The 26,196-nt window shown below is 35.3% G+C and overlaps 1 protein-coding gene and 1 long non-coding RNA gene across 8 annotated transcripts in view; one reads left to right on the forward strand and one right to left on the reverse strand.

The window, feature by feature from the left end:
- LOC100642436 (glutamate receptor ionotropic, kainate 2) overlaps nt 1–26,196 on the forward strand; it is a 282,902-nt gene that overhangs the window by 197,215 nt on the left and 59,491 nt on the right. The gene's annotated exons all lie outside the window — the stretch shown is intronic.
- On the reverse strand, nt 22,009–24,488 carry LOC125385646. 2 transcript variants are annotated; one of them, XR_007225143.1, is made up of 3 exons: nt 24,448–24,488; nt 22,832–24,135; nt 22,009–22,751 (listed from the first exon to the last, which is right to left on the reverse strand). It is a non-coding gene; the product is annotated as an uncharacterized LOC125385646 (long non-coding RNA). The 2 variants fall into 2 exon arrangements; XR_007225142.1 differs by lacking the exon at nt 24,448–24,488 and having other exon boundaries at nt 22,832–22,970; nt 23,530–24,328.

Below are 26,196 nucleotides of genomic sequence, written 5' to 3' on the forward strand. Positions count from 1 at the left end.
TCTAAGATTCTGGCCGTATCGATTACGAGGGCAATTTCTTTTTAACGAGCTCTCGATAGCATCTCGAAAGAGTGCGATCCAGGGGCGACGAGGAGTGGAAAGACGCTGATTTAGCGCAAAGATTTAGAGAGAAACGATTCTTCGAACCCCTTCCCACCTGGCTATATGGCCTGTAATCTCCTATCGGCTGGTAATCTCGATCAACATCTTTGGATTTTCGCCGGAAGCGGTAGAGACGCGATAGAATTTTTCATCGAGGCTGCCCGTTATCCACCGGTTCGTTCGATTAATTAGAAAACTTTTCTTTCGCTGATCCGCTCGACACTTTTTGCCTCGAGAACTTTAAATTACCATCCAACAGTCATTTCGACGTTCCGCATCTCCTAGACTTGTAGGTACATATTGTAATTTGTTGCGTGTATTTTGGTAAAAAATTCTCATAATTAGTTTGTTGATTTGTTAATGATTATTTCGGAAGAAAATTATTTCAAATATTTCCTTCATGAAAGATGCTATAATCTAACGAGTATAGCAATAAACAATGCTTTTATTAAACACTCGTAACATTCATTTTTCTTCCATTACTATTACTAAATTATGTTATTGTAAGTATTTATCCATACTATCTATATTTAATATTCTGTGTTTATTCGAAACATAACGCCAAAGAACAAAGGAACTTATTACGCAATTTCGTACGTTTATTAAAGGAAAACAATGAGCGTATAAGGTGAACGTGGAAACGGGAATAAATTAATCTTTATCTTGAATACGATGAGAAAAGATGATAGTAAAGCATAAATGTTTGTTAGACTTAGATATTACGGATTATAAAAGCGAAGGAATTATTTTATACGATTCTTTTTTGTTTTATTTCACAACAACTTAACGCGAGACATTTTGATGATAGAGCCTCTAACGATCTCGCTCATGATTTATGCATGAGGACGTTGTACGTTTCATTCATACTGTTGGATTTTTCATCGTAAATGTCATTTAGAATCTAGGCCATTCAATATATATTTATTATGAAATTTGCAAGAATGAAGTAAAAGTTATTTCGAAATTACGCGATTCTTGACGACAAATAGTTAAAGCGTGCCTGAAAAATGTTGCAAGGTCGGTAACAGGGCAGAAGATACGTTTAAGCGTCTGTATTTATGGGATTTCATTCTCTTGGAAATGTTCAACTACAAAGTTGAAGCTTTTCCTTGCTCTTAACAACAAACACTAGACCGAGAGTAGACACGTCTGACTGCAAAAATGCGAATAATTATCAACCTACATAACTCTTTCGTTCCCAGAGAGACAAAAACAGGGTTGATATACGAACCAGCAGTTTCCTTCCTCCAAGTATCTCTGCTAATGAGATAGTTTTTCTAGCGTTCATCCGGCTCTAACTAGTCTTTTCGACTGCACTCGACATTTTCTGTCATAGCTGTATTCCTTTGTAATTCACGCCTGTTTAGTTACATAACACCTTCTAAAAGTGAACCTTCTAAAAGTATTTTATTTGGAAGGTAGCATTTGTCAAGCGTTTAAAGAATGGGCGAATATTGTTGAAAAAAAAATTGGATATTCGAATCTACTTTTACAAATTTTTTCAAATGTTGCCTTAACAAATCGTTCTTATTTCTATCAATATAATAGATATTTCGATTTAATCAAGTATGAAATAATTTATATTATATAACTGCCTTATAATATTATATTAAAAATTGTAATTATGTTCTCAATTCATAACAAAGTTGTAAAATTGTTCTTAATGTGTTATTTTAATTTTCCATAGACAAACATTATTGTACTCTGTACATGGAAAGTTGTTTATGTTTACACCTAATGTTTTTACTTAAGGTTTCTAAAAAGGTTTTGAAAAACCTCTGGAAGCTTCAAACTTTGTCCTCACACCGTTCTTCGCTTCAAACCCTGGGATAACCATACATTCTTCTTTCGCGCCCTACTTTCAAACACTTGCTCCTTCCGCGTACTTTCAACGTTCGAAACTTCGTCACTCGCAATAAACATTCACACGGAATTCCTATTCCGACATAATTTAGCTCTCAGGATTCCCAGGATTCCAGTTGTACTTGGGAAATATAGGATAGAATAGAGTACCACCCATTTAAGTAACAACACGTGCCACAACTTTGTAAACCGTCGCCTGGAACACCGGGTATTCCCTTCGAAGGGGCCCAAGAAGACGTCAGCCGCTATAATAAATCGTCGTTGCGCGGGATGCAATGCGCGAAACATCAGCGTGGAGAGGCATGGATGCACCGGAAGTGGCGCATGACGATGCATCACCTTGGTAACCCATGTACGCGTTCTGCGTCAATTCGTAAATACCTGAAGATTCAGTCGAATCGGTCGTTTGTTTTCGCTACTAGAATTTCAAGTTCCTTATGTAAAAATGTCACGAAGACCCCACTTTACATGTTCTTCCAAACATTCACGCGTCTAATAAGAAACCAGTATGTAAAAGAGCAAGGAAGTATGTTGTACTGTCGTTACAGGACAATTCTTCGTAATATCTACTCGTCGATCTCGTATTACTTTATCTGACAATTGAAATTTGAAGCTTCTAGGGGGCTTTTTTTATACGATATATGTGTTCGAGCGGAAATGATGCGAGAACCAAGAGATTTCTCAGTGAAAGACTTTCTAGTGTCGTTCGAGCTGAACGGGAAACGCAACGCAGTGGAAAAGGTCAGAGATAAACAATATCGCCGTGGAGACATTGGGGAGCCGGGAAGAGAACCGTCGCGCAAAGGGTACCTTTTATTGGGATATTGAACGACGAATTGGGGCGACGAACGTGGTTGCACGTTCGACGGGCTGGCAATAATTTCTTGACTTCGATTTGCATTCGTTTCGCGCTCGAGTTGGATACAGTGTGAAGATTCTCTACCGTGAAAAAGTGCGCTGATGTTTATATTTGTGCAGCCACGTTCGTTGTAGATGGTCTTACGTAGCTAGGTAGTTGGAATTTTAGAAATGGCGTTACTAAAATGAATTCTTTAACGAATACACAAATTTGAAAAGTAAAATCATCTTCAATATATTAATTAAGATATTAACTATGATATGTATTATTAAGATATGATTGTCCACTTTACGATAATATCATCGTATGCCCCCTCAATATTAATACAACACTAGAAATAGTCAATGACTGCACAAATTCGAGGAAGTTTTTTCTTTACTTTATCTTAAGTATTCTTGCGACATTTCCTTGTACGGCTATGTCCTCGTTAGAGAAATAGCAGTCAACCTTGTAATTTGAACAATATGAAGCTTCTAATTGGAGGATTAAAGAAGTGTACTTACCAGTTTGAAGGGATGAAGATCGATATTAAAATGTAATTTATAAAATGAAACATTTTCGGTTTGAATATTTAAAACCTACTAATTGGAAGACTAAAAAACTTTTGAGCCATATTTTTGAAAATCGTTTTCGTAATCGTTTGATTATCGTCGATATTCTCATTTCCACGAAGCTACAATTCCTGGAATGGTGACGGCAAGCTACAAATTTGTTCCTAATCCACGGTAAACCCAGGATTGTTCACGCATTACCGCCCGTCGAAACGTGACGGCTGCATGATTTATTGGAAAAAGCTTTCTACACGCTGGCGTTCGCATCGAACGCGCAGATCCCGGAATAAAATAGCGTGGACATGGTATTTTCGCGCTCGCATGAACTTGAAAATTCCACAACCACTGGTCCACGTGAACCGTTCGAGTATTACCTGTATTTATTTCAAGAATTTTCGTCTCATCAAAATATCTCCTCTTTTATATAATATAAAAGGAAATATTTTCGGATGGAAATTTTCCCATTTTAGATGGAAGTATTCCCCAAGATTCACGGGAGAAGTTCATTTGATAAAGTGTCTGCTTGACAGATTCGAATACTCGAAGATCATATTTTATTCATCGACACATGTTTGACCGTCCAGATTTATGATCCCGCAGGAGTCCAGGTTAACCGTCTACAACTTTTTCTTACTCTCAGAGAGAGAGAGAGAGAGAGAGAGAGAGGCGACCGAAATTCAAGCGGATAAAATCTATAAGTCTTCTATTTTACACATGGGAATATGTGGAAATGAAACTCTCCAGAAAAGCATTAAGCGACTTTCATTAATCAATCCAATCTTTAATATTTTCGAATTAATCATTTGATATCATATATAAACACATTGTATTTATATAAGAAATGGAATTCTGTAGTTACAATGGATAATCTGCAATTTTCGATCCGAGAATGTATTAATTAAATTAATATCTTTTCATTCACACTATATCTTTTTAAATTCTTGTAATATGTAGAAACGAGGATATGTATAAGATGTGAAACATATTCAATATATTTGTAGTTAAGCGATCAATTAAAATTGTGAACTAAAAACTAAACATCAATTTCCTTTCTGTGTCTTTTCTATTAAATTCTACAGTACACTAAAAATCCAAAGAAATATTTTTATTTTACCAAATCGCACAATCTGTTCGCACAATCTCAACCAATTACAAGTGTCTCCTTCTTAGACATAGAATATCTACGTTTTAGACCTCTTATTATAGAACTCCCATGTTCCTCTCCTCAGATTATATATTTATTTCCTTTGATACTGGTGTACTTCATCAAAGGAATCGAAGTCCTTTCTTTTCAATTGATCGTACCACTTCGAAGAATCTGCGAAACAAGCAACAATCACGATCAGTTCGAATCCAAAGCCAAATTCCTGGTGGAGAAAAAAAGAGACGAAGACGGCAACTAAAACAAAGGCAAAAGAATCGGACCTCGTTCGAAGGAACATTGCCCGGAAATGTCGAGGAAGACGAGCCAAGAAGAAGACAGTGCCAAGAACGTACGCAGATTGCAATGGCGATATACACGTGCTAGTTCCAAGACGAAGTAAACGACGAAGAATGCCTCTCAGCCGCTCTTCTCGATGGAATGTCTTTGCCACGCCTGTTCGAAGATGAGAGCAACTCTGGCTGGAAAAGTTTACTCTGTACCCAACCCGATCGCGCTAATGCGAGTTTGAACGCAGCCCTGCAGCCATCCGGTCGGGACGCAAAACTCGGCCGGAAGTAACTTTCGGAAATTTGTAAACTAACTGATGGAAACCTAATTTCAGCCGAGTCATCTTGAGCGCCGGCGTTTTCATCGGAAACGCTGTCCGCGCAGATGCTACAATAACCAACGAAATTCGGAAACAGAGGTTGGAAGTCGAGGAGCAATATGCGATGTGGTTTGATTCCTTTTTGTGCCAATTGGTTATGTATTTATTAGATGTTGAATATTTCTGCACTTATGGCAAGTTTTGAAACTTAGTAGGTGTTTTTATAGATTCTAGGCTCTTTTACATAGTGACTTAGTAAGTAACTTGTAATGTTAGTAATAAATTGACAATTTCTAAGTTATAGCTTATACTCCTCTATCTTATAATTACATAATTTTTTGTCAAATAAGGGTAATTGATAATTTTTTTCATCAGTGAACTTCTTACTATTCTGCAAAGGTATTTATCTTTCGAAATAATGGGCATATAAAGTATACATATATATATGTATGTAGATATTGTAGATGTATATAGATAAGCGTTATAGATATTTTAACACGTAAGTTCTTTTTTGAAGTATGTAATATGAAAATGATTATATTTAATCTTTTGTATTTTATTGGCGGTTTCAGAGCAATACGTAAAACTTGATTGTGAAAATCCTTTCTTACCTTATCGCTGAGAAATGGGAGAGGTATGAAGGATATCATATAAATAAAATTATATGTACCACTCTTTTTTAACAAAATGCTTAATATTAAAATGTTTCAATGTGAAACTATGCTAGAATTATCCATTAGTCGTATCATAAAAATTGTTAAACCAACAGGACAAGATATATTATATTTTAGATATGTTACAAATATATCTATATTACTAGAGCATGAAATTATAATAAATGCACATTTGTTTCTAAAACATCAATTTTTCATCAAAACCATATGGTATGTCGGTCACATATTTATTCAGATTTGCATGTGGGAAAAGACGCGGATGAGCTCTGTGCTCTTGGCTGACGAAGTCTGGGATTTCCTTCGGAAGATTTCGCAGGAATGAGACTCACGGAAAGAAATCACGATGCATGGATAGCTAGGGAGTTTTATTCTGATATAACTCTTCGGAATGTGAAAGAATGCCGTAGTAGTGATTTTAACAAACGAATTGCTCGAACTACCATTGCAAATAGAACAAATACGTTTCCATTACGTTTCACTGGTTAAACATTGATCGAACAATTTGATTGATACAACTTCGTTGGAATAAAATAAAGTACAGCAGATGGATGAGAACCGTCGAGCCATTCAGATTTATCGACGATCTTTTCAAGTACTGTTCTACAAGTTGTAGCTACTATGAATGTAGAAGTATAGCGAACAAGAAAGTACAATTACTTTTCTGTTTCATGGGCCATCATCAATTAACTTCTACGTTTTCCGTACTACCATATTTCATTAAATGTACCTCATTTGCATGTGCAAACTTTATTCAATATAAGCAAATTAACAAGCTGTACTGATTTTAAATTCCACTTGCAAATATTATTTATTTATTGATACGTGATACGTGATAAAATAATACTATAATTATAGACATGATTTACAGAATGTACACTGCGAGCAAAGTGATATATTTGTTATAATATTTGGACAACGAAACAAATCTCTATATTTTCCATTTATTCTGTTATCTTTACAAAAATATAAATTATGAATGTCCTCGATTTAGTTATAATTATTTTTCAGATCTATTGATACACCCGATCCTATTATAAATAACTCTATATCCGTATATTCTTAATCTTTAAATATTTCTTAATCCTTTATTGTATTTCTTCAAAGATTGTATCCTAATCCATACTATTATATTATTTTGTCCACTGTTAAAAAGAAATCCGTCAAAAAAGAGTCGAAGCAAAATAAATTCGTTTAAAATAAAACACAATAACGAACGAAACATCAATATGATCGCAATCCGTCGTAATCCTAAAATAACATGGCTCAGCAAAAAACAAACAATGTTGAAGAAGCTATTTTCACAGTGGTGCAGACATTGTCGAAGCAGAAGTCTAGACCTTCCGACTATTTTTCCTGGCCTTCGTTAAATCTTCGATCGGACCAATATTTTCATCGACGAGCTTTCGGTTTATTACATTTGCAAGTATACGTAGGGAGTGGGAACGCGTGTTATCGGAAAGTCGTTAAAATCAGGGACCGCGACGACGCGGAAGTTGCATCAATTTTTTCCCGCTTTCGTCGAGAGGCCGATATTTATTGTGCAATAGCCGGCTCACCGCGTCGGTACATGGTACTAGGATATATTCGACAAAACGCCTGGCAGTCAGCAACCAGTTATTCTCTCCAGTAGCCTCGTCGCTCATGCTCCATTGGGAGCTGTTCGGCTATTCCAATCCAAACGGTGCTGCGGCATGCGCGACTTAAGAATAATGTCATCCTCGGCTACACTGCTCGAAACTAAAAGAAACTTCGAATCAGAATCGGAATTTATTCCTGAATCATTGACAATGTATTTATCCAACTTTTCTACTACGTTGTTTCTAAGTTTTTTAATTCGAGGTAGATCATTCGGATGCGTTATAAAATCGCTGTTCTTTACCAAGAAAACAGAAAAATGGTTTAGTACCTCTCATACCTATGCTACGTATTTCAATTTTTTTAAACAAAATATTTGCAGCATTACACAATTGTTGTAAACGTATCCGTAATTGTATCTCAGAAGTATTGTATCTAATTAAATCACGATTAGATCATGAAGTTGTTGAACTCGTAGGAGTGTTTTTGTTATTAATAATAGACTATTTCTTACATAAATACATTACACCTTGGTAGCATTGAACCCTTTAATTTTAATTTTGGTGATGCGTATTTATAAAAAAATTGAGATAGTATAAACTCGGTTTAACAATTGTGTTAATTAAACGATACGGTAAGAAATATTTGGCAATCTTAAAAATCTTTATCTATCATAATCTTTATAACTATAATTAATACTTTTCTGCTAAATTATTTCTGACAAAGTTGATAAAATTCTTTGAAACGGCAAGTCACGAGAAGCGATCCTTAGTAGCGATATAAATCACAGATGAGAAAGAACGAAGAATATCGAGATACAACGTGTACGATGAATAAACGTACGATACGAGAAACTTGGTCGGGATTGCGATTTTCTTTTTCCCTCCTAAGTATTGTCGAAACTTGCAGAAAAATAACCAGTTACCGTGATCGAATAAAATGTGCACCGTTCCGAGCGACGAGCAAAGTAGACAACCAGAATAAATTGCTTCTCTCATACCAAAACACGATTTTTACTGAAATCTCGACTTTTCCTTCGTTTACCTGTTACGTGTGTCTCGCGGCACTGCCTCGTATCTAAAAATGTGTCTAACGACGTAACCGTAAGTGACAATGTTAGAGCGATGGCTTAATTGGTAATACGAGCTTCAACGAGTCACTTCGTTGCTTTAGATGCCACGATATCCTTGATATCCTTTTGTTTTTTAGCGGGATAAAAAAATATATAGGTTTCATAACCTGAGATAATAAAGATGCGTTACTCAACAAAATTATATAGAAAATCTTTTTTCTTATTTAAATTTATATAACTATTGAAATTTAATTACATTATATTTAATTACATTATTGAAATTTAATTACATTACATTATAAACAGCATTCTACTCAAGCTTCTCGAGACTAACGAAAAAGTGTTCGGAATCATTTCTACGATTACTGAGTTGTTACAATTTTCTTTTTCACCATTGAGATCTGTTGGAACATGTGATAATTGTAATATATCATTGTATCGTTAAAACAATAATATATAATGTTCTAATATAATTTATAATATAATCAATATAATATAATATCATTACATACTGATCATACATAAATAATCATTGAAGCTGGATTATGTTTCAGGCTATGTATCTCAACTCGAAAATTACATTCAACTTATTTTTTTCAAGAAGTAAATTATATCGTGTACTACTTTGTTTTCGTTCAAAGATCCTCCATCACATCATTCAAAGAAAAAAACATTCCACTCTCTGGTAAAAGATAAATGTGATTTTCACATCACGTTCGATATGGTATAATCCTTTCCATATTACGTAATTTTTCTGGAAAAAAAACTTCCTTTGGCGTTACCCTGTTCTTTTCCACATTCTATATTTCATATCTTCAAGCCATATAGAAAGAGTTATATAAATCATGTCTCATAAAGTAGAATAGAAAATTATCATATACATGCATATACACGTAGAAAGAAAATGAAGAAGAATTTTAAGACTAGAGTTTGCAGGGTGTCGGGTGAAATGATATGAAATGGTTTGATATAAATTAGGTTTTGATATTACGCATGTGATTACAAATATTATACAGACTTATGCATTTGCAAAAAGAGATATGTAAAATATTTTAAATACTCGTCATAATATTTAAATGTTAAAACAAATTTCTATGTACTTTTAATATATGAGAAAATATATGGAATATAATATAATATATAATATATTTTTATATACATAATATATATAACATACATATATAAATATATTATAATATTTGTATATCGATACAAATCGTAATATTGGCATATAGCAAACTGTTATTTAACCCATAAACTACCTATATTTAACCCACACCAGCGAAATGTTAGGATATAATTCTTATTAGATACGCTTTATATCCCGAAAACTCGAATTGCAACAGTCAAGAGAAAGTGAATAGGTGGCTAAGGTTAATAATAAATTATGCACGGTGACCAATTCGTACTCATAAATTTTGTCAGTCATACGTGAGTCCGTGTTTCGAAGGGCTTATCTGCTAAAAAATAACTGCACGCGTTCACGTGATGTATTTATACGATGCACTTTGTCACCGACTCACCGACCCAGTAGTTATGCCATAGTTAAGCGGAGGCACGTGCACGCGCATAAAGACGACACTGGGACCAGGCCCTCTCGTTTGTCACGTTACCTGCCAGCGAAAGCATCTCTGACAAATATCAAATGCTGCGTTCTCTTTGTTCACTGGCGTCGTACAAATCGATTGCTGGGAAATTATCAAAACTTCACCTTGCAGATTCCACTCAGTCATTTGAAAATTTGAATTTTATAGTATAGTTCTATAAGAATATTATTAATATCTCGAGTGGATATTTTACGTTTTTGGAATTTGATTTATTTGTTGCTTGCAACATGTGCAGATATCAGAATTTTATTTCTATATATCTATAATTTTAATTATATAAATTACTGCATAGAAGTAGCAAAAAAAGCTGAGCTGCATACAGGAGGCTAACAGTGTTTTGTAATTCAGTCACGAAATGTGCCCCAATGTTTCCTTATACAACACTACTACACAATGGAACTGCATGATACATTACAACATGTATAACATTAGGCAGTAAAATTGCACCTTGTGTATTAAATTTTAGAATCAGTCCAACTGCTCACATCGCACCCCAAGTTGAAACCTTAGAACTAGCACACATTCCAATTAATCAAAGTTTAAAGGATATTCCTAAAATAGATTATATACATCCACAATATAATAATATAGTGTATGTATTAATAAATAATGGACACATACGGACTTATATTTTTATGTATTTGTGAAAAATTTGGAAATATAAGAGTACACTGTATACATATAACATGTAAAAATATATAAAATATCCAAAGTACTCCCAACATTCGTAATCTAACCATTTTAAATGCATGAAATTTCTATGTAAAATTACCAATTGATCTACCGTAATAATCCTGATTAGAATGATCAAAAAACCAGTAGCACAGCCAAAATAAACTCGGCATAACCATACACAGCCACATTCACGTAACATCAAAACGTCGCCCAGTTGACCAAACGGAAGAATCAGGTTCCACTTTGCTTACTTCGTCGTACGAGTTATCCTGATTAGATTAAAACGGTGCAGGGCGCGCGTAGCGGTAGAAATTATTCACCTCGTTTTAGTCGACATTCCAGTGCAGCGGTGTGTAATCTGGTCGGCATAGGACAGGAAGAAAACGAAGGATCCGGCTAACGCGACTGCAAGTGCTCGCTGGTCCTGACAAACTGGGCATACCAAGAATCACGTTTCATCGTTGCTCCTGTTGGAAATATCCCGAGTACGTTCTTCCTAAGCTCTCTGCGCATCGCTCCTCGGAAACGTCGTGATAACGAGTGTCGAATAATAACATTACTTTCGCGCAAATGACTCGTGTCTCCTCTGGCTTTTCGAGCCTTACTCCAGGGTTCATATTTTTCTTGCACGATTACGAATGGTAATCCGCTTCCGCGAAGGAGAACCTACCAACGAGGATTGTAATTTCTAACTCGCCGCAGCTTTTAGGAAAACAGCTTCCACGCGCTCGTTGGATGGGCTTTAATTCGCGCCAACTCCTTTGAATGCCATTACCTGGATTTAACTTACAAATCGTCCTCCACCTTGCCGACTTTTCTCTTCGTCTCAAAGTTTTCGGTTCGTATTTTATATCCACGTCGTGTTACTCGGTACTTCGATTTTTGAGGGATCGAGTTAGGGGAAAATTTGAGAGAGCTTGTTGTTTGAACTTGCGATTTGTACTTTTTGGATTTTGAGTTTTTGCAGGAACATTGGAACATTGTGGAAAAATATAATATATTTTTGGCGTCTTTGATTGCTTTTGCGGTTGCTTCGGATATATTGGTATATGTATTTTCAAGAAAACGTCTAACCAGAATATCACATTGGTTGCAAACATTTCGAATTCTGCGTTAACGAGAAAATCAAAATTCCATGTAACGTGCTCCGAAGTCCGCCTATCTAATTACTTTACGAATTGCATTCGCAAACACACGGACTGGTCTATGCAACCGAAACTAGCTCGGCAACTTTGAGAACATTGATTGAAACGAATACCACCGAACTCGATAGTTTGAGAAAGGATTCAGGCAATTCGATCACCATTATTTGTATTGTTGGTGGTCTCAAAACGTGTTTTCTATCGCAAACCTATCTATTCGCAATAACATGTTTCATGGTATGTAAATTGTATATACGTACATGTAATTAAATTACAAACACATCTTACATATAATTTAATTAAATTTAATTGCTTTAGAGTACGAACCTCGTTTTTTATTCAACGTTAGATGTTGTTTATTTGAAAAAATTACTGAGAAACTCATCATTATATGTTACTTGGCAATAACATTGTGACAATATTTACAACATTTAAGGTACTTTAAGACCAGTTTATAATTAATAAAAAAGCAGTAAATATACAGTTCTAATGAAAAATTTTTTGCTACTTAAAATTAAAAAATCTCCCGTGCAATGTAATCACATCAACGAATATCGTCATTTAATGTACAATCATGCTACATCATTCCATTATTATACACTTTCAAACGATAAATTTCATCATTGTAATTTACTCACTCATATAACTGAATCAACATCCTACAACGCCTCTGAAAAAATTCTTGCTTAATATCTTATGCTTCATCTTTCGCTCAAAGGGAATAGAGTAACCACGCGACTGCTAAGAGAAGGAACGTTTCGTATTCACCAAAGTGAAAGACCTTGCGGCAGTTTCCGTCGGAACATTCAGGGTGCGGCAAGTTTTACCTATGTAGGCAATGATCAAGCGGACAAGCACTTGTCTTGCTTTCGCTTAATACACGCTGGTTTCCGGCGCTTTCCCGGGCAACTTGGAATTCCTGCCGCGAATAAAAGCGCGCGATCTCGAGCGAATAAAATCCCTCGGGCGAACGTTTTCGCGGCAGGCAAAAGAGATATTTATCTTGGTTTTCGCGTGGCTCTCACCGTGAGAGTTATAGGGGACGCGAGAAAATTCGTTCTTCTCGCGTCTCAACGTATTCCAGCGGAAGAGAAACTTTGGGTGCCCGGAATACGGTTTCTTTTATTACTGGCCACGTACGTCGTGTTCCACCCTTTTCGACCCTTTCGTTTCTGCTCTACGGTTCTGGGTCTTAATTTCGAGCGTGGCATCAAGCTTTCCACGCGAAAACCGTTTCCTACAGAATTCTTCCACCTCGATTTATTATTACGGCGCACGGCGATCCTGCCATCTCCTGCAGAGGATCATGCTTTCATACGTAACCTGTGAGCTCCGAATTTTGCGCGTGATCACGTAACCCTGTTCTCGCGGTGTTCTTCTGTTTGGAGAGAACTTTTGTGGTCATGAGGTAAATTTTTGAATTGAGGTGCAATATTTTGCGGAACATATATGTTGAACTGTATAAGTAATTACGTTAGATTCTTTTGTTTGTGAAGAAACTAAAGTCAGTATTATTTATAAAAAATATAGATATGTAATTTTGATGTTACATAACTTTATTGAGAGTTAAAATGGCTATAGTACACTTTTTATTACCTATCTTTTTCTCCAAACTATTCAAGACTAGTTTGACTTTTTACAAATGAGTGTTCAATCTTTTCATTGTACATTTCATTATGGGTAAATTATAATAGGTTAAATAATGGATTCATTTATAACAAATTGTACGTAATATTGAAAGTCTCGACAAAAAGAAGAGTCTTTAAACCACACTTCGTAATAAAAAGAAAATTTCAATCAAATTACGTGATTCATTCTGTACGTCTTTTAATAATTAAAAATCGTTGTTAGTAATTGACAAATTGATACAAATGATACGATGAAATATAGTATATTGATGAAATATTACGCTGGAAGGTAAGCGGCTCTTGGAGAATCCAGAGCTGTATACGATATAGCTTCGTAAGCGAAAAACTGGAACTCGAGCTCCAATCTTTCGACTCGATCGACCGATTCTCTTCCAATTTGCGAAGTTCACGTGCACTTCTCAAAATTCTCAGACCTTAAAACCCTCCTGGCAGTAAGATATTCAAACTAACGTGCCAGGTGTTACATAAAACTGTCTGTCCGCCCAGTTCCATGGTTTCTCCAGCGAACAATCGCTGCAGGCTATCTCTCAATACACTCTCTCAAACAACTTTTACACGCGTGTTTCTCTTTATTCTACATAAAAAAATATCTAAGAAAAAAATAAACAATTCCTTGATGCTGAGAGAAATTCCTTAGAAAAGCACAAAACGTAACTGAAAGGCTTATAATTCTTAAGAATAATTATTTATAAATATTCCCACTTATTATTATACTGTAAATTTAAATTTTTATGAATACGATTAAAGAAACAAAACTTAAATGGAGATTTGTTTCATTGTCTAAATATTATGACAGATACTTTACTTTGAATATTTTGTATATTTTTATATGTCACATGTATTGCGTTCACTTTCGTACCTTTAAATTTTGCAAAAGTGCATAAAAATCCACAGTTTACTGATCACGAACAAATCATGTTAAACTAAAAATTGCTGGTATATCGATGGTATCACTGTCGATCAGAGGAATAAATCAATTTTTCCACGTCTGTTACAAAATCGACAAAGTAGAATCATGAACAAATAATTAGCAATAAAGTAGATGGTTATGTCAATATATAATCTGTACATTAAATAATATTAATATTTGTAAAAGTCTAGATTATAGTAAATGAAACCACCTTTAATGGTGAACAAACTATTGTCAGGAAAGTCTCGTACGATTCATAAAAAGGAAGACCCAACGTACGAGACGTCTTTGTAACTAACAGAACGATTCTCTCTTCTGACACGATAGGTGATTAACGCGAAAACTAAAGGTTACTTACTGTATCTGTATGTCTCTGTTCTACTGTTTCCATGGTTTCCAGTCGTTCTACGTTGGAACGTTGTCCACGTTGGGAACGGACACGCCGATGAAAGGTGAAACAAGGCGAAACCAGCAAAACGAGGTAACAGACAATTAATGCCGACTGGATAAACGTGTACGTTCATCCCGTGGAAACAACGGGGACAGTGTTTCCTTGTTCGTCAGGAATTCGACGACTGATTCGCACGCCGTCTGTCCACCGGTTTATTTCACGCGTGATCTATCGATCCGATTAGTACCGTGTTATATTCGGAAGAATCGTTGTTCGTGACAAGTTTCGTTTATGCAATTGAAATGCAAGAGATTTTGCAATCATCTCGCGTATATTTCATTTAATTGGATTGTTGGAGAGAAAAATTGATTAATTTTTTTAGAAACGAATTTACTCATCCTATTCTTGTTTTTGTAAAAAAGAATCCAACCTCATAATTGTTTAATTAATTTAAGCAGTACTTTTTATGGGTGTATTGATAATTAGCAAATTCTGACAGTACAATAAGCAAATTTTCTTCATTATCAGATTCTCGAATACATTTGAAAAACTATGAAATAAAATTCAAACAAAATCCTCCAACATGAAAATAGACTTTCACCAAAATCCTCACCTGCAGAAATATGAATTGTATCTGGGTTGGAATAATTAATTGAAAGAGCGCGAAACGCGTTGCGACGAGGAAGTAATTTAACCATCTTGTCGATTGGAAGCGTCCTTCTATCCACTGATTTATTTCCGCCAACAATTTTCGAGCAGCGCTGCTTCCGGTCAACGAAAATCGATATCCAATCGTTTTGTGGGCATTTCCAACGACATTTTCAACTAACTAACGTTACTTAGCGATCTATAAACTCAGTGTCATTTAAATCAATTCACACCATACTTAAACTAAGGATCTGAATGATTTCTAATAAAAAAATATCTCGAGCAAAAATTTATTAGTGTCAAATGAAGCACTTTTCGATGTAAAAAAGCTTTCAAATGTATTATTTTTTATTATTTAAATAGCATCATATATTTTTCTTGTCATATTCTTACACGCTAAAAAAAAAGACGAATCCAATGATATGTAATATGTATTATTTCAGATATCAGATATTACAATAATATGAATTCCTGAATAGCAATCTATAAGTTCGTCACCGCCATATAACATTGACATTCCCAAAACAAACGAATCTGGTACATTATTACATAAAACACATTATTATTTCGAGTTCCTTTCTTTACTTGCATCGTTAAGAATATAAATTCACGTAAACATCCACAGTCTTGTTATAACTTTCTAATGAATCATTTATGAGCCTATATTTATATGGCATCTTTTTCTCATTTTCACTCATAAAATACTATAACATTTAAAAGCAGCCACGATGTAATTCCTTATGTAAGGATAAGAAAAATAAATGAAATTAAATTTTTTCATTCTCGGCTTAGTTTTGAAGAAAATCAAGTTTGAAAAGTTATCAAATAGACTTGAACATGGCTAATTCCACACTAGACAAGATCAAATAATCGACAGAAGATCATTCTACGTGTAAAAATAAACCGAAAATGTAGAATACAATTTTTTCACAAGACGCTCTGTTTTCGAGGAAAATAAAGTTGAAAATTGATCATACGCATATACGAGGCCGATTCTTAATTCAAACATCTTCAAATTCTATTTTCTTAGAAATGAAACCTTAAATGGAAAAATCGTATTCGACACTTTCGACTTATTAGCAGAATAACCACACGTAGAATAACCTGCTGTCGTATATCTAATCCTGTCCAGTCCCGAATTGGCCATGTTCAAGTATACTTGATAAACTTTCGAACACGAAAGAATTTTGTTATATATTTTTTTCTTATTTTTACACAAGGAACAATGTCGTGTCCGCATTTACATATTATTCGATCGAACACTGTATCTAATGTACGACGGTCATCTTTAGAGGATGTCAGAAAGCGGAAATTAAGTTTCCACTGACATACACGTGAGAATACGGCCGATATTAGAGACGTTCTTCTTTGGTCGCCTAACCAGTCGATAATCTCATGTCGTACGGCTCATTTAGCTGGTGCCGAGATTTGCATAAATTCAGTCGGGAGATAGAACAATATCTCGTTGCGTGGAGAAGCGAATATCCGCGGGAAGATTGAAAAAGGAAGAAAGAGGAGAAGACCGTGTATTGTTAATGTTACGTGACGGTAATCCTTGGTAAACAAGTTAATTGAAAATAAACAGCCAGCGTGTATTTTTGATGATAAACAAACTTCATCTCGCCGCTGATGCGAACTACCAGTTTCAGCAGCATTGAAAAATGCTCAGGAAATGCATTAGCAATTCCAGGTTACATGGAAGGAAGGAGAAAGCTAAAAGCTTTTTTTCTCGAACTATTTAAGGAATAGAAATAACATGTCGCGCGTACATTAGCTGTTTGTAGTTTGGAGATTATTATGGGACGTGTCTTTTAAGCACGGAAGATATTATTGGAGCAAAGCTTCTCATTTATGATAATGTAATCCGATTTGTGTCTGGGTTATTGGAATTTCAGACACTTTCCACGGAGGTTCTAATTTATTCTGATGTTCATACTAATTCTATCTATAAGGAACAAAAGTTCTCTCTCTCTCTCTCTCTCTCTTTCTCTCTCTCTCTGGGTTGTTCTTGCGGAATGACCAGATATTTTTGGCCAGTTGTCTGATCTTCGTGTACGTTTCGTAGAAATTCGACTGTAATATGCGGATATGCAGCGAGAAGACATTAAACTGCATAATTTTAGAAAAATTTACGATCTGATAGTGCACATGAGCATTTAAAGTTTGACACTATTTTTCAACATTCGACTAAGGCTTTTATTCAAAAGTATAAAATGATATTTATTAAACGTAAGACGCCCTGTTACAAATTAACTACAAACACCTAAATAAATGTTACATGTCTTTACGTAATTCATAAAAAATACAGCATTAATTACAACTTACATTAAATACAACACTAATTTTCGCCGCATTAATCGAAAAGAATGGAGAAAAAAGGTAAATCGTAGTACAAACAACTAATCTGAACTGTTAGAAGAAATAGTTAATCCACAAAATATTGAATGAGTCACGTTCTTTTGATATAAAGAGCAACTTCCTTGAAATGATTCCGCCGCATTCAGTCAAGTAGACGGCCCTCGAGAAGAACTCTGTGAATCGCTTTCTAAATCGATTCGATCAGACTTCGTTCGCCGGTTCGCCTTTTTTAAAGGAATCCTCCCACACTGTGGAAAAGTTTTCGCTAAATATCGAAGGACTTCCATTTCCTTCTTACCGAAGGTCTTTGCCCTTGATATAATTAAGCTCGGTTACATTACGCGCATCCTCCAAGTCCTCATAGTTAAGTCTGGGTCCTCGTACCCGTCTCGAGAGGGCGTTGAAACGTTTCAACTAGCCATCAGATCGATGCTAAACCGCTAAACTGTTAGATATCCGATCATTCGAAATTAAACAACTCGAGTGGAAAGACCGACTCTGTGTCGCGTTTTATTTACCCGCTGCTCATTTCGTATACAATCCGAAGAGTTCTTCGACACTGAACGTTTCGACGCGACGTGTCAACGACTAAATATACCACGTCAGGAAATAGTGCCGTCCTTACCTATTGAATTTCAAGTGATTCGAAGCATTCAATATTTTTCAAGTTTTCAGCTGAATTCGAAGGAGTAAAGAAATTCTTTATATAACTTAAACAGCCAATTATACAATAAAACGTTTTATTTTTATCCTTTTTTCTGTAATATAAGATTTAAAAATCCATTTCTTGTATTTTGAGGTATCATAAACATAGAACGGTTTTCAAAATTCTATTTGTTATTTAATTAATCTAATTTATCTGCTTGGTATATGATGTTCTCTATTTATGTGAACACCGTCATATTTTATGTCTTTATTAAATTGTCAAATTTTATCTTCAAATTAAATAATGTAGTGGTCGAGAATGTATACAGAGTAATTTGACTTTGTAAGCAAATCAGATAGATTGTCTGGCCATAGAAGGAAGAAAATTTCCTTCAATGATACAGTGTAGAAATAAATTAAATAAATTTAATAATTTCTGTATATACTTTTTATATATGATTTTTTACATATTTAAAATAAACTACATGTGGAAACTACTATACACGTATCTCATTCGCACATGACATATTATCATAGTTGCAAAAGTAAAGCTTTTACCCGAGGTCTAAATTCAATCGTTATCAGTTATCGTATCCCCTCGTGACATTTTGCCTAAAACGTTTCATAAAAAAAAAAAATAAACTTGTTGATAGTTTCATTGTCAAGTTAATCGTTTGTCCCATCTGATGGCTTCTATTAAAAAAACTAAACGTTCAATATTTCAACACAGAAAAATATAAAATTGCTTTTTATTTATCAAAATTTGTTTAGCGTTGATGGAGAATTTTGCAAATATTGAATCACAATATTCGATCAATTCCATTTTTTATACAGCAGTTGTTTATTCGACCATTCGCGGAAAGACGCGATCGCGAAAAAGTACGTCAACGGCAGTCGTAAATTCCCGTTACGATTACATAATCGATCCCCTTATTTCTTTTAGGATAATAGGGGGTGGTTCAATTGAGTTTACACTGATTTAACACGTATAAATTAATGTTTATTCCAACAACTTTGTAAAGAAGATAGTTACTCTGATGCGTATGTATAAGTTAAGTAAGTGATTGATTTAAGGGTAGAAACCCGGTAAAGATATGTTGACTATTATAACGATGAAGAATGAGTAAAGTGACGATGTTGTGTCGGAGGAAAGCTAGTGATGGGTGTGTCTAACGCAAGGGACTATCGGATTTGTTGATGACAATTTTGGTTAGGAAAGTGAGGGCAGTAGACATTGCTTCTGATTGAATAAAAAAAGGTTGGTGGACTAGAAAGGCTCTTAGCCACCCTCGATAGAAAGTTGCTAATGGAAGTATCATGCGTGAGAAAAACTAAATATCCCGTGTTTTCTCGTAGTAAACAATAAGCTTTGGAAACGATTCAGTAAAGAGATGTTTGTTCGGTCTGAAGGACCTTAGCTAGAAAATTCCTGAGATTTATGATAGGTCCTTAAGACTATTGAGGGTACGCAGTAAGGATGTGCAGATATCTGATTACCATCTTGCCCGCGGTGTGTGGTCTGGTCTAGGTAGAGTATCACCAGACATAACAGCAGTAGAATTTTTACTCATAATCCGTATAATGGTAGACTTATCGTACATAATGTATTTTACCTAATATTAATATATATACTATATATACTAATATTGTATCACAGAAAATTCTATTTTATACGATTTGCCTGGATAAAGAAAAATAAATAAAATGTACTTTATCGTAGCCCTTATCTTGTATATTACACATTCCAAAATTCTCGAGTAGTTCTACCTACCTCTGAACAGTGTGCATTAGTGGACACTCGCTTAAAGCACGTGAATTTACGGTGGTATATGTACTTATGGCCGAGTTCCAGAGTCGTTGAGACCGCATTTAAAAAAGGATGGTAGCAAGAGAGAAAAAGTTTAAATGTGGCCGCGACGAATCGTATATCACGTTTGGTCGACAATCGAATGCGATTAAATGTTACCCCTACTCCGGCGTCTTCCATTACGTAAAATTGCGCTATCCATTTTCCTAAAGAAACGCCAGGTTTTCTTAAAGTTTTTCTTTCTATCAACGAATATCGATTGTAAAAGCTGGTGAAAAGGTAGGGCTGACGCAGGAAGATTCACCTCAAAGACGCGTTTCCTCGACAAGAAAAGAAGTGGAGGAAGTCCGTCCTACGATTCTCTCGAACGATTGTTTTCGAATCCTTGTCCAGGTTTATTTTTTTCCAAGAAAGCGAAAGAATATTATATTACAATAAACTACTATACACGTAATGTATTTACACTTATAATTATTTCTTGTCATTTCCCTTCTACAAAGGATTTTTATTTCTGGATTATTATCAGAATAAGATATTCTTTCAATTCATGAAAAAAATAGGTATAAACTTTTTGGGTGGATTTGGTTGCCAAGAATGCTGCTGATCTTGCCGAACTTGCAAACCGAGAAAGGCGATTCAGCTCATCGCTCTGGTTTCCAATCCTTGGACATAATAATCTTTCTTCTTTAAAGATTTCTTATCTTGTTACACTTCGTTTTATTTGTCATAAAACAAATCTGGGAGGAACTAGCACTGCTCTAATGGAAACTGATTTATTTTTCGAGACCTTCATTTTTTTCATATCAAAGATATGGTTAATAGATTAAGAAGTTAACTAAATTACGAGGCCGCAATTACCAACCATTTTTTTATAATATCGATTCCACAATCTATTGTGATGAATTTTCATTATTTAAAATACGGACAAATTTGATAAGTGTTGTTTTTGTTACGAGCTGCTCAATTTCTAGGATAACGGCGCATGAAATTTAACTTTCTCCCCCGTAGCGATGGAAGTTTAGCAGAACTGTAAAATGAATTTGGAATTGTCGGGCAAGTTGCGTGGCCTAATTTCGCCACGGTTCAGACCAGTGTCCATTAGTCCGTTTGATACGGACTATATTAACCCACCGTCGTTTCGTGTGTCGACGCACGGTTGAAATGTAGCGGCTTGTGAATAATTCACCGCGTGTAAATAACGTTAGGACAATTAAAGTTGCGAGCTGCGGGCGTGATGGTATGGCAAATTGTAAGCAAAGCGATTGTTATTGAGACGCATAGAATCTCGAGAGCAAACCACTCGATGCTTAGATTTACAACGCGAGACATTGCTATTAAAAGCTTGAAAGGATTGCAATGAATTAACGTCAGTTGTACATAGAATGGCTCCTGAAACGAGTTCCAATGAGTTGATGTATGTTCGGAGTATGCTGATGCAAATTTTGTGCAAATTCAGTACGTTGAAAGAAGTTCAGCGTCAGAATTAGTCGATGCGAGTTGTAACTCGTACTGTAGTAGATTAATTTGAATTCGCGCGAGATATAACGCGTTTAAAGCTACTGGAAGTTGATTTACATACGTTTAATCAATTTTTAAAGGTAGTGGGGTTTCAGTTTTGTAGACGATAAAATATTGGGTTTATAAGAAACTTCGATTGTAATTAGAAGCTATAATTCATTATAAATGACGTTTATTATTACATAGATTACTTTACGATATAATCTTGTAGTCGTCTTTCTAGCAGTTTTTTTTAAATATTATTACTTGTCATTCTTATTTTTTACTATTTTATTTATTACAGATAATTGAAGAATATTCATGTAACACATATAGTACATACAAATATTTTTTACTATCAGGTTATCATAAATACATACATATATAAAATATCACAAAAGGAATACTCATAAGTAGTATCAGAGTTTTAATTGCAAGTATACAGAATTACTACAAGCATAAAGAGTCAAATCTTCTCGCTCAAATGTTTGGAACCACCATCCATATATGTTATAATATAGCATCCCTATCGTAAATTTAAAGCAGCTGTAACCAAGTTATTCTCTCGTTGAAATATGGTATCTACTGTACTCGTAAAGTACACCTACAGTCGTACATGCTTTTTGTTTGCAAACGTGTATCTTTGCACTGCTCCTAGTAGTGTTTCCTTGTCACTGCTCGAAGAGCAAAATTTTAATTAATAAAATTGTAAAATTGTATTGCTGAAACCTAAACAACAATTTAAATTACACTAATAAAGATAGTAAAGAAGCTGTAATTGTCTCATGGAAAATATTTTATTAAACATCGTATTAGAATTTTTTTATGACTCCCGCTTATACGCTCCACTGTCTGTAGTAGACGCTTAGCGTTTGTTTTACACAATTTTTAAACCTTTGTTTGTAATGTGATTCCGCCGCCAAGAAGACGACGAACTTCATCCTTCTTTCCCCAGTCGATAGAAACTCTTACGCACTGTGTGAAAGAAAATCATACTTAACTTACGTCACTACATTCCCCTGTCTAATCATCAATCTTAACTCATAACCACGTACTTCATTAGTCACACCGTAACGGGCGCGTTGATTACCGTTGTAACCATTATTCCTTCATCTATCTCTTATCTGATCCTTTCCACGACCGACTGGAGGGATTATTGAGCGAAAGATGTAGGCATCGAACTTTCTTTCTTTCCTTTAAGATTAAAAAATTCCGTAAGACTGGGCTTGTCACCAACGATTTCTTAGCGGTATCTTTCGGTCGCAGCCTATCCTCCCGAGAGAACGACTATCTCGAAAGATATCTGGAAAGCCATCTACAACGCTGACGAGCCGAGCGAAGTAGTAAGAGAACGAACGAAAAAAAGGGAGAAAAGAAGAGAAGTAGAAAGCGACAGAACGATGGAAACAGAAGAGAAAGAAATATAAGAGACGTTGGTCGGCTTACGTTCGGTACCAGAACTGCTCGAACCTTTCCAGAATAAAGCCTCGATGATAGCATTAAGTTAAAGGGAAGAAACGACAGAGGCGAGGAGATCCGGATCGAAAGGAGAACTGACGACAGGAGGAACGACGATGGGGATAGAAAAAGGAGAAACCAGTGTGCGAACAGGTGCGCTAGGAAACCTGGTTCGTTCCTCTGTAAACTCATATCGATTCCTTATCATTCTCAATGCAAACTTTATACCTTCTTGTTCCTGGGTATTGCGCGGAATAAGCTCGGCTGTCGGCGCTTTCGATCTTGGATTACCTACCCTGCGTCTTCGATGACTACGTAAAAGTTCTCAGCAGCGTGGAAACGATCGATCGGCTTCGAGGATCGCGAGTGGCTCCTGGCTGCTTTACGACGCGTTGTAAAGCGAAACGAACCGTTGTGTACTGTTTAGTCGAGCTTCGGATATTTGGCACCATCAACGACGTAATCCCGTCGCGCGTAAAAATCGTCTAAGCGCATTTTCTTGGCGCCACGTTGACTCTACGAGGATATCCACTGCCCAGGAAGCGCGAAACTGCTTTTGAAATAAAAGCACGAAGCACATAGTCGAAACGCGCGCACTTATGGGCAATATTTAAACGGACGCCGTGTCATAAGGTGGACATGCGTTTTTAAAGTTACACTGCTACATCGTGGTGCTTCAACTGACCAAATTGACACGCTGGTTTACGATGCACGATTCAAGAAGGATTGCTTCAGCCATACTTTACAGCGTCTAGTTGCTCCTTCAGAACGGTGAAATAAGATAAGATTTACGCGATGTGGACAATGGCAAACGATGCTCCAGCCACAAGGAATATTTGTAATTGTTGAATGATTGCTCGTAGGTTGGTCCCTCGAGTTGTGAAAATTTCCCATTGTCGCCCTGGAATATAATTATAGGTATGATTAAATATGATTAAAGGTATTAATCTTGTCTCTACACATTGTTTCTTATATTATATAGCACCATCACTAGAGTATTTCACGTGTCTTCTATTGATAAGATTATTATTACTTACAGTATCTACTATATGTTAAACAATAATTTGGATATAAAATCTAGGTATTACATAAATAATTATAATAGTAACAATTATTATTAATATATATGTAGTATCTAAATGGGTCTTAGAGGAAAGGACAAGTAATGATGTTTTGATTTAATAAATAATATTCAAAACAACGAAATGATTACAATGCTGTCGGTACGTCTTATTCTCATACTCGGCTTTCGACTTCCCGATTCACACTCTCTGGCTTCTGCACTCGCTCGCTCTCGCTTCTCAACTCACACTGCACGCCCTTCGCATTCGTTCTCTCCGGCTTCTCAACTAACACTGCCTTTTGCGTCTCTTTGTCTTTTCCCGTCCTATCGGACACGTGTCCCGAAACGCCCGTGGCCAGGGTCACCCAGGCCCTTTCCACGAAACTATCCACTTGAAAAGACTGACGACACATTGATATACCCGACGATGCCGCGGCTCTCGCGACTTTGTTTACGGTTCGGCCGATATCTTAGGCCTTTTGTCCACGATACTACATATATTATTAATAATTATATTGCATAAACTGGCTTAAGAAAATGTTGAGGAATGGAAAGTATTTCCTAGCTTGAAAATAAAGCATCAATTATTTGTAGTTATTGTGAAAAGTTTTAAAGATGAACTTATTTATAATTTGATTAATCTTCTGATAGGATGTCAGGGTTTGGAGATAGAATCATGACATGTAAAGGGTTGAAAATGTTATTCGGGGTTTCCTTCTGTTTGAGGTTTGGTTATAGTGAATCGTAAAAGGTTTATCAAGTCAGAAAAGGAATTTGGGGTACGTCCGTTGGGAGGATTTAGCAGATTCAAAATCGTGATTTGGTGAATAACTGAAATGTCATAAAGAAGGGTTTGCGAAGTATGAGTTTAGGACGTAAAATATATGAGAAGTTTGGTATTGATATAAATCGTGGTCAAACTCATTAGAAGCTGTTGACTTACGATACCAAGAAATAATACATAACATAAGAATTATCTGGCAGCATATTAAACTTGAATTTTTGGAAATCCACTTTAGAATCGTACAGGTTTATGGAATTACAGAAATATTTATTTTGGATTCATGATAAAATAGAGTACGCAGATACATCGAGCGAATTATTTATTCATATAATAATTATTCAACTTGGTGGAATATTAATCAGAACCGTGCATGCGTATTCAATACCGTGCTTCTATTGATACAAGTATTCATGTTGGGATTTTAATGTAAAATAAACAATTCTCACATGTAGTTGTGCCAAATTTGTAGTCAAACGTTATAACAAAATACATTATGTATCTCGCATCATGCCACTGCTACGTTTGAATTCTCTTTAGTAATGTTATTACAGTATCTGCTTGAAAATTCCTCTTCTCCTTAACTCTTTTATGTTTTTTGAAGCCTTCAGGTATCTCAGGACAATTGAATTCACGTGAATAATAGTAAAGAATTTTAACAGAGCTTTTGAAACTTTTGTGTCTGCTCTGAGGACTAGGATTAATATATAAACCAGTATTGTATCCGCGACGTAAAAAATATTCTAAAGAATACATTTGTACGGAACATGTTTTACGTAATATTTATTCTGGAATAATGCTTGAATGGAAAATCTTCCATGAAAATGTTAATCGACAAGTATTATTTATTCATAACTTTGTGGAATTATTTGCAAAATATATAACTTTTTGTAAACTGGCTATCATCTAACAATGGTAGCATTGTTCTGAATATAATAAATAAAATAGAAACAATGTACGAAGTTCCTAATTTAACAATCAAATTACATTAATAAGCAATTCGCTTGAATTGCTACGACGAATCCTAAAACGTGAATATTTTGAAATATATAAATATAAAGCAAATAAATCATTAACGTGTCCATGTTAGAACTACTATGTAAAAGAAAAATAGATTA

This window comes from Bombus terrestris, chromosome 1, assembly GCF_910591885.1.
Source record: "Bombus terrestris chromosome 1, iyBomTerr1.2, whole genome shotgun sequence".
NCBI classification, from domain to species: Eukaryota; Metazoa; Arthropoda; class Insecta; order Hymenoptera; family Apidae; genus Bombus; species Bombus terrestris.